Raw genomic sequence first — 11,158 nt, forward strand, 5'->3', positions numbered from 1 at the left:
CCGATGAAAGTCCCGCTCGAGCCATCCTGCAACGTTGCCAGCTCGAGCTGTTTCCGCTGACCACTCTCCATCGTCACCGTTCGAGCCGACGAAGAACCATCAATAGAGCCATTTCCGTGAGGCTAAGCCGTCCACCATTGTCACCATTCGACCCATCGTCATCACTTCCCTTCGAGCCGACCAGTCCGGAGATCCGTGTCCTGCACGAGCAAACACAACCACACCTCTCGATTGAGCCACACTTGCCCAATCACGTTCGAGCCACCGCCGAAAGTCCCGCTCGATCCATACACTCATTCACACCGCTCGAGCCATCACCAACCTCGACTCGATTCGACTCAACCGAGAAGTTCATCACGCCCACTCGATCGGTTTCATCTTCCCTTTGCACTCTCAAGTTTTAAGTCTATTAATTGCTCTTGTCACTTGCTCACTAACATATTAACGTTTAGCTTTGAGTTCACTATGTCTCAGAGAAACAGAAAAAGTACTGAGCTTATACAAGAGATGAGAGAAGCGTATGGTTGTGTGGGTGGAGAACGATCATCACCTGAATCCATGGCAAAGTGTTTCCTGCAAATGAAGAACAGGGTTGACGAAGTTGTTGGGGGTTCAGAACAGGCAGCAGGGTCAAGCAGACCAGACAAACCGCTCTCTAAGAGCAAGAGCCGCAGGAAGAGACCGGCAGGAGCTTCCAACTCAAGAGAGGAAGGCAGTGATTACGAACAGGAGGAACCTGAGTTGCGCTCAGGACAAGCTCCCAGGAAATCTGTCAGACGGAAGGGCGCTAAGACGAAACTGACTCCCAAGGAGTACTACGAGCTCCAAGGAGTACTACGAGCTGTTCCAGCAGTTGGAGTTCAACGGAATAAGATATCCTCATGTTGAGACGATGGAGCAACTCGGGATTTTTGAGGATGTTCAGTATCTATTTAGACGATGCCATCTAGAGAGAATCATGAACAACCCGAAGCATGGTTACAGGGAGGAGACAATCCAGTTCCTCTCCACTCTGGAGATGCACTTGTATGTGGATGAGCCGGGAATGATGTCTGATGGAGGTCTGAGCTGCATTACATTCCACGTTTACGGCCACTTCTACACTCTTACTTTCAGGACCATCGACGAGATATTTAGATTTCTCAGCGGAACGGGAACGACGCTGCAGTTCGATAGGAATGATATATCCGCACTCTGGGCAACGATCGGAAGCGCGCCCACATTCACTTCATCAAAGATAAAAGCAATGAACCTGAGTAGCCCAGTGTTGCGTTACTTCCAGAAGGCGGTTGCCAGTGCATTTTACGCCAAGGAGATTAAGGGATACATGACGAACGGCGAGCTTGAGATGATTGATCTGGTGCTTAAGGGACTCTCGTTCACTGCCATGGATTGCACCGCGCTGAAAGGTGACATATCCAACACTTCCGTCACACTCTACCTTATCAACTACATAATGTCATACAAGAATTGGTTCTCGAGACTCAACAGCAACCATACTCCCGGAGTGATGTGCATGGGAGGCGTGGTGACTTGGTTTCTTGAGGCTGCTGGTGTTCCCCTACCATCTGATTCGTACTCACCACGCTTGATAGACATAAGCAACATGCGGCAGCTACGCACCTTGGACTGGGGTTTGAGGCATGGACAGTTGTCTATGCTCGGACCCTTGAGGTTACACCTCCCTTGCGTCGAGTTGACTACAATCTTGGGGGGTGAGCATATTGAGTTCATCCCTCCCGCGGATACACTATACAATTTTGATGTTGAGGAGCAATATGTCGACATTGCGGAAGCAGGCGCCGAGCCAATGGAAAAAGACACAGAGGAGTACCGCCCAGAGCAGTTCTACTTCGAGGAGTACCAGAACCAAGAATCGCCAAGGGAGTCAGTGCAGCTCATCAACCCTCAACCAGCTTCAGCAATGGGGGAAGGCCAGAGACAAGGCGTTCAGCAGCTTCACCAAGACTATCACAAACTTCATGCGTAAGTTTAGCTGCTCGACTTCCAGTACCGTTGTCCCTCGGTCTATCCCCAAGGACACCAGACCAATGCCGGGACGCACCTCCGTGACACTCGAGCCAACTCGTCAAAGAACACTCTCTCCGGTTCCCTCTCCAGCACGTCAATCTTCATATGTGCCTCGGGAGCTTCAGCCTTCTCCCGCTCCTTCACGCCACTCGTCACATGAGTCTAGGGAGAGACAGAGACGCTGTTCGCGAGGTTCCAGAGCCTCTTCTAGTCATCGATCAGCGCATCGATCTGCAGCTCAAGGTGAGCATGAGGTTGAGGTTGAGCAGCGAGTTGAAGCTCAGGGTGATCATCAAGGTATGCACGGGGTTAAGCAACAGATCGAACACCAAGGTGATTATCAGCCGATGGAGGTTGTTGTGTTGGTATCGGACCATAGTGAGTCCAGAGTCAATGACATGCAGTGTGACGAGCAGCCAAACATGTACCAGAACACGCAAGCGGTTGAGCAGCACGTCGACCAACCAGCTGAGGTCACTCCCGCGGATCCCGAACAAGGCGAAGGACAGAGTCAGTTTCACGCTCCTCCTTGGGCAAGTACAGACTCCTTCTTCTACTACTGAGGTACTCCTACCTTTCCTTTGTATATATCATTTCATTCATGCATTTTTTTTGCTGTGATTCTCAAATCCTTCTGCAAATATTTCTTACACAGGATACTCTGTAATTTAAGTTTGGGGGAGGGTTTGAGATGATGTATTTGATGTTGTGTTTTGTGATTCTTATGTCAAATTTTTGCATCATATCATGTTTGAGCTTGCATCCATCTACTTGCATAGAAAAACCAAACAAAAAAAAAATTGAAAAAAAAATCAAAAATTTCCACAAAAACAGAGTGTTCATGTAGTTTGCACTTTCATATTAGGATTGAGTCTAGTGTTATTCATATAGGGTTGTTGCATTTAGCATAGGGGTTGATGATGATTGTAACCTTGTTAGCATGCTGGATTCAATACGATAGGATCAAGGCCCTTGTTATTAGTTCTTTGATACTTGTTGATTGAATTTGAAATGTAAGACTGAACCAGGTTTTGAATTTTCGAAATTGCATTCTAGTCTTGATTGAAGCATGTTTTGAATTGACGTCATTCCCTATCTATCTGAACCTAATCATGATTTGCAATTATCTTGTTATGCATTGAAGTTGAACTCATGGATACCATATACATACTTGGATTGTCTTTCACATTTTTGCCACCCTTGTCAACCCAAGTAGTTGATTCCCATCTTTGGAACAGTTCCCCGCACCCTTAACCAACCGTTCTTTCAAGCCAATTGTATTCTTGAGTGTGAGGCCTTTTTCAAGTTGAGCTTGTTAGAAAGTGTTAGGTTCTAACCGACAAGAGTAGGATCCTGTGTAGTTCTAGTTTACGTTATCCGGACTAGTAGGACTAGGTGAGAACTCAATTTTGGGTATTGGGTATGGATTTGTGCAGAAAAGTAAAGGGGTAGAAAGTCTTTAGGAGGGAGATGTGTTTTCACAGTTTACAAATCTAGTAAAGGATTTGGGTTAAACAAAGTAAAAAAAGTTATTGGTTCTGGGCATAAAATAAAAAGATTAGACAAAGAAAAGAAAGTAAAAATGCTTAAGATATCTAGAGTCCTTAGAAGAAGAAAAAAAAAGAACCATAGTGATAATGAAAAGAAGTGAACTCCTCCTAAGATTAAATGTAAAAAGTTTGAGATGATGTTTCTGATGAAGGGTAGAGATAGGACAAACTTCTGGGTTAGAATGTTAGGACTGAGTTTCCCTGGGGACCTTTGGGTAGACTGGGCGCTGCTCTTGTATTTATCAGTTGGTTTCAACCTTTAGCCTTCTCTTAAGCTCAACTCCTTTTCGTGAGAGAACCTTGTTCTGTATTGATAAAACCACTTGAGAAGGAGACAATCTTTGTCTCTAACCTTTTACCCTAGCCAAATGAGTTCAATAACATTGCTTAGCTTGATTCATGGTTCTCTGTTAGTAAATGTTAAAGGGAGTGATTGATAGGATTGCATGTGTAGATTAAAGATCAGAATCGTTTCAATTAAGTTAAAGAAATAAAGTTCTTTCACCTTGCATCATAGAACTAAAAACAAAGACCTTGATTCTAACTACTCTATTAAGCATGTTTTAGGTTCTGAGACCCCATCTTCACACCTCTTTTCCATACTTTGTTCATGATCGTTTTCTGAGGGCAAGCAAAGACTAAGTTTGGGGGAGTTGATATGTCTATATTTTGTCTCTCCTTAGCACATATCTATCATGCATTTAGATAGGATAACTCATTGTTTTGCATCATTTTCTAGTCTTTTCTATACACTTGCATGTCTAGGTAGTTCTTGCATCATCCTTGCATACATTGTGCATTTCGGAGTATTTCAGGTATCAAGGAGACGTTGGAAGCGCAATCGTTCGAGCCACGCACTCCAGACGCCGTTCGAGCCATGCACTCCATACGCCGTTCGAGCCACGCACTCCAGACACATCACTCGAGCCATTCTCAAGTCACTAGTCGTGAACACATCACTCGAGCCATTCTCGAGTCGCCAATTGAGCCACTGGTTGCACACCGACCAAATCGCGCATGTCAGGAAGGCGCTCCATCTTACACGCTTAAGAAGATTCCCGAACCGACACTCCATCTTGTCGTTTTAAGTTTTTGGGATTCACATGTTTTACTATAAATACATTTTGTTAAGTCTTTGTCCAAGAAACCTTTTACTCTCGTTTTGTTCTTTTCCTTAAGGTTTCACTTAGCCACCAAAACACTTTGAGACTTTGTATTCTGATATCTTTGAGTTTATTGAGTATTTTATATTTGATTTCTTCTAAAAAGATATTCTTCTCATTTTTATCTATCTAAGAATGCTTGTTTCAATGTTTTCTGGGTTTGCATCCTTGATAATGATTTTCGGATCTGAGTAGTGGGGTAGTTCTTGAGGATGGGATAGATTAGGTGAAGGATCTTAGGAAGTAGAGTTTTTAAGCTTTGATTTCTATGATTCCCTTCTGGACTAGAGTTAGAAATACTTGTTTCTCTCTGATCAATTGGAACTAGGTCTTAGACATTTCTGCACCCAAAAGGTGTTCGATGAAATGTCTGACCAACTAGTGCCAGAGACTTACGTTCCTAGCCTAAGAGATTAGTTGTCTAGGATGTTTGTTGACGTGAATGAACTTGTTTTTCATGCCATGCTTGATCATGTTTCTCTAGCGAGAGCTAGGTTTGGAAGTGGTTGAGTTTGAGTAGCTTCTGTCAAGAGATTGGATTAGCTAATAAGTGATGTTCATTGTTTAGGGATGGTTTGCTTGTGACATGTTAAACACTTTATAGACTAGGATACTTCACCGACATCAATTCCTCCCATCCTTAGGACTTCTTTCTTTCTGATTTCTATTGCATTCCTGAGACTGTTTCATTTCTTGTTGTTTAGTTCATGCTTAGACTCATTTCTGTTTTCATTCATTTTCGCTTCTTGTCATGCATTCTCGTTTTGATGATTTATAGGATTGGTAAACAAGTATTTAAAGTCTATCGGAAGTAACAAACCGGCCGTCGAATATGGGTGGGCCAGGAGTAGACGTGGGGCCCACTGAAGAAGGTGGACCATGGACTGGGAGTGGACATGGGGCTCACTAAGAAAGGTGGCAGTCGGAGCATTCCAGAGAAAAAGGCTACATCATGGTGTGTTAAAGACTCTTCCATGAATACAATTGAGAATTTAACATTAGTTACTATCAAAATATTTTGTGACGTTAGAAGAGGGTTTTTAGTTTCATTGGTTGTCAGAGCAAGTCATTTTGAGATAGCTAAAAGACGTGAACATGTTCTCTCCACACATGATGAGGGCAGAGCCGAGATTCTCTTTAAGGTGGAGGAGGTTGGACGCAAGTATCTCCCCAAGGGAGAAAGGTGGAGGGGGTTGGATGCAAGGTTATCTCCCTAAAGGCCGAGGTGGAGCCAAAGTTCTCTCAATGGTGGAGGTTGGACGCAAGGTTCTCTCCATAAGGAAAGAGGGTGGGGCCAAGGTTCTCTCCATAGTTGGTCATACACTATTGTGATGATACATCATTGATTAGTATACTATGTACTATATTTTTTATTGGAAATGTTTTTTGAGCCGATAATTTTTGTAATTTAAAAAAACTATGCAAAAGTGAAAGTAAAGAAGCATATAATAGTTAGCTCAATGTGTTTATATAGACATTTTCTAGGTGGTAGTAAAGAATATATTTATAACATAATGTATATTTAGGTGTAAAAAATACGTTTTTAATAGTGGTATATTTGTAAATGGATGTAAATCCGTATATTATAGCAAAAATAAAACTTATAAATAACGTACAACAAATTCTACTATATTTTATTAAATTAAATTTTATTTACTAAATTTTAAACATGCACATCGGGCGGGTACTTATTAGTTATATACTGTAATATGATTTGTAAAACTAGCCAACCTTAGAAGAACTATGAAATGGGCCAATACGTTTGAATCCATATATCACATATATGACATGCGTGTAAATTAAGGAGGCCCTAACAACCAGATTTTCACTTTCAAGAATTGATGTTGCCGAATTTATCTAAGTGAAAGAAAACACGACGCAAACCAAAGAATTCATATTATGTGTTACCGCTATGACGTCTCCCAAGTCCGAGTTACCACATCTTAATTGTCTCTCTGGTTTTATATATATAGTGTAAATGTATTTTTTGCTTTTTCAACATATTGTTTGACATGGCAGAAAACGTGAGGTATCTAATCCACATAGTGTATAATCATGAAGAAAAAAAATTAATCTAGTCTAAGATAATTACTTATCCTACGATTTTATTGCCAAAACAAAGTCCGAATCATTTTTATGTCAAGAAAAAAAAAAAAAAAACATAACTCAAGGATTCTATTGCCAAAACAAAGTTTGACTCATTCATTTGGATGTAGAAAACGAAAGATCATTGAGTCTAGATCATTTAATAAACACCGAAATATGTAGGTTATCAATCAAATTTAGCTCGATAGCCCATCTTACCGGCCTTGTGATCAGCTATATTTGTATTTATACATACAAGGCTTAATGCATTCTTCCGTAGCAGTATCAAGTTTGCTATTTAAGTAAACATGTTAGGTTTTTGAAAATCATAGTTCAATATCATATGAAGTCCAAACTAATCCCATGATATCTTATCCACCACATAGAATTTTAAGTCATAGAGTATAATGAATCATTGCGTATGCGCAAAATATGTATAGAAACCATCGTATTTAAAACGATCTGGCTAATGATACAACTTTATTCAGCTTTTATATAATTAACCTATATTTCGTACATGATCAGTTAATCAAATTCTCTAAAAAATGGAACAATATCAGAGAGGGTTAATCTGTCACCATCTGTGTAGCTTTGAAAAGTAGTAAGTCTAAATTATAAGAAATGATGACTTGTAATTCTAAAACTCAAGAAAAAAATTGAGGTTTGAAGCATTTCTATAAGTTGAGATATAATTCTTCCTAATGTATGGGGTTAGGTATTTTTTCTGTCGCCTTACCAAAATTTTTGACGTTTCCAAGACGTTTTAGCTTGTTATGTCATTGTTGCATAATTTATGACCAACCAAAGTACCAAACCTAAGAAGACCGAAGCTGATTTGTAAATAGTCCTCTTTCTTTATTAAATAAAAAAATGTTTTCGTTGAATTGACATAGATTAAATATTACACTGTTTCAAAATAAAAAATGTTTTAACTTAAATCACGTAAATTACAAGTAGTTAATTCAAAACAACTTAAATCTATAATCTAGAATCTATAAAATATGTATCTAAATAACAGTAGAGTTATTAGAAACTTAAATTTTCTTTTAAATTTTGTTGAATCTCTATGTTCAGTACCCCTTCCCCCCAGTCAATCATAAAAACACTGCACAATAAAATAGGTATTAAATAGTAGTACTAATTTAATTTATGATTTGCATAGGAATTTAAAAACAAATCTAATATAAAAGAAAACAAAATTTCCAAAATATCTCATACTATTGAACGGATGGAATAGTTACTATTTTATAATTAATACAGGATCCACGTAAAACAAGAAAATACGTAATACATATGTCTATAGGATAAATTCTTCAATAATCTGGATTCCAATCCCCTAGCACTGTTGCGATTAGCGGAGGATGAGGCCGAAGCATGGACTTTGGCTCAAACAGAGGACATAACAATAGCCTCGGCTGTTACTACTGCGGATGTTCCCCGGGGGAGCAGGGGTTTCAGTGCTCCTAATCCTTTGGCGAGCTATATTTGTTTTGTAGATGGTTCCTGGAAGGCAACAGATAGTTATGCAGGTCGGGGTGGTTTTGTACCTTGCCATATGGTGATGGCCCTACTATGGGAGCTGCCAACCTTCGTCGTAGCTTGTCTCCTCTTCATGTTGAGATTGAGGCCCTTATCTGGGCCATGCGTTGTATGATTAGGGCTGATAATCAATCTGTTGTTTTTCTCACCGACTGCTCTGACCTACTGAAGATGGTGTCTTCGCCCTCCGAATGACTAGCATTTATACCTTATTTGGGGGACATTCAGGCAGACAAGGAGGAGTTTACTTCTTTTTCATTAGTCTACGTTCCGCGCTCTCAGAATGGTAAAGCGGATAACCTTGCGCGACGCGTTCGCACAGTTCCGCATTTAGTTACCTATATTAACAATGTACCTTCGTATTGGCTCGTTTGAACTAATCTAGTTTTCTCTGTTGTCAAAAAAAAAAATGTCTATAGGATAATCTTTTTGTATAGAAATGTTTTTTTTGTTGATATACGTTATAGAGAAATTGCGTCAGAAGAATACATATAAAGAGCTATTATGCACACACACAGCCACAAAAAAAATGCATACAAAGACATCTTTTGTAGAGAATGCATATTTTATATATATATATATATATATTGCATTAACGTTGGGAGCTGTGCATCTACTTCAAAAATATAAATGGAAAATTGTAATTCTTAAAATTAACTTAACATGAGTTGAGTTGGGAATTTTTTATTTTAACCGAGATAATAAAAAATTTACAGAGAAATTTATGGAAAATAAGTTAATATTTTACATTACAACTATCAGTTATATTTATAAATCATAAAATTTGAAATTATGCTTAATAAATAGTAAGTATATATATTTTCGAAAGTATTTGTAGTACAAAATTTAATAAATGAATTTCTTGTACAATAACACGAGTTTTAAGTATATATGGGATATCAATTAGGTTACAAATGCTCATTTTCTATACTCATTTTAAAAAAATGCTCAATTTACCTTTCTTTTCAAAAGTACACCTCACTAAACCTGAAAATAACTATTGACTGCGGTCTGACTTTTTAGAAATGGAATCAATCCGAATTATAAATATTTTGCCAGACAAGTCATTTTATATAACAACACCCATAAAAGGAATTAGTTATTATTTAAGTAACACTAAAAATACTAATAAGAAAAATCATAAAAGTTGACAAAAAAAGAAAATCATAAAAGATATGAAAATTTTGAAGATTATATTTGAAGAGTATGTTACATCAAGGTGGAGTTTAAAAAACTGCATTGATGAAATATTAGAATAATGTTATCATTTTCCGATTTTTATCTTAAAACTTAAATATGTTTTTTTTAATTGTTGTTGGAAAACAAAACAAAAAATTAAAAAAATTGTTGCACCTCTAATATAAATTGTGTATAGTGTATGAACCATATAGTGGAACTAGGTAATAACACGCACAAGTATGGTATAAAATAATTATTAAATATTTTTACTATAATTTTTATTTACAAAATTTATAAAATTTATCGGTAATTGGAATCTAAAATCCGTTTGTGTAGTATATATATATATATATATATATATTTATTTATATATATATATATATATATATTTTGTATAATAATTAAAATTTAACCTGTGAGAATTGTTATAGTATATTACCATATCATATGAACAAAGAGTTTTTTAAATTTGTTTTAAAAATTTTATGAAAATGTAATTAAAGGATATAATTAAGTTCAAAAGAGAATATAAGAATTTAATTTTGGGTGTTAATTATATTTTTGGAAAACTGATGTAAATATTATCAAAAACTAATGACAAATAAAGGAAATAATGTCTGGAGCTCCGTAAGTACGACACGTCAGCATTTTGTGTGAGATTTTTGTGTGAGAATGCTTCTCTTTTAATATACAAGGGATGTTAGTACTCTCTGGTGGCTGAAAAAGGCCCCCGTGGGACAGTTACAAATTGTATCTTACAATCGAACCCAATGTAGGACAGAGGACAGAAGACAGAGGCCAGAGGGGGTTAAAGACGATGGCTAGATAAAGCCATGTAATCGAACACACGTAAGACAGACGGAGCTAAACACACCAATGGGGTTAAAGACGATGGCTAGATAAAATCATCTCATATGATATTTGGATATAATACACACCAATGGGGTTGAATAATATACATGCAAATCACTTAAGATTCAACAGACACGGACTGTGTTTGATTTTTATGGATGAATTACAAAACGTCGTATATTTTTGAGATGATGAAAAACTTTTTTTCCTCGTGTTGTAGCACAAAATACTACCTAACTAGGTTTTAACCCGCGATATACCGCGGGACAGTTTTGATATTATTTAATATATATTAAATAAATTATTCTAAAGTTATTTGTATATAGATTACTCAATTTTTTAAATAAGTGTTTTTAAGTTGTAAGTACCAAATTTTTCAAAAATGTTTATTTCGTAAATGTGTAGTAATATATATTTTTTTAATAATATCAAGTTATAGTTGTTTTTTTTATGAGTTTCAAAATAAAGTGTAAAGTTGAAGTAAAAGTGGCTTTCTAATATATATGACACATTAGTAGTGTGAATGGTAAAATTTTATAGTTTGAATATTTTTATTTTTAGTAATAAACATTGACTTACCTATTTAGTAATGAAGTTGTGTAATACACGGTGTTTTGACGCGGTTTAGACGGTGTTACAACCCTGAAATATATATTTGGTTGTATTTTTTTTTAGGAACCTTAGAAATCCATTTGTCAATGATTATATTCTTTATTCTTTGAAAAAAAATTATCTGGCAAATAGAAAAGTTTTTGGTTT

The sequence above is a fragment of the Camelina sativa genome, chromosome 9, assembly GCF_000633955.1.
Source record: "Camelina sativa cultivar DH55 chromosome 9, Cs, whole genome shotgun sequence".
Classification (NCBI taxonomy): Eukaryota; Viridiplantae; Streptophyta; class Magnoliopsida; order Brassicales; family Brassicaceae; genus Camelina; species Camelina sativa.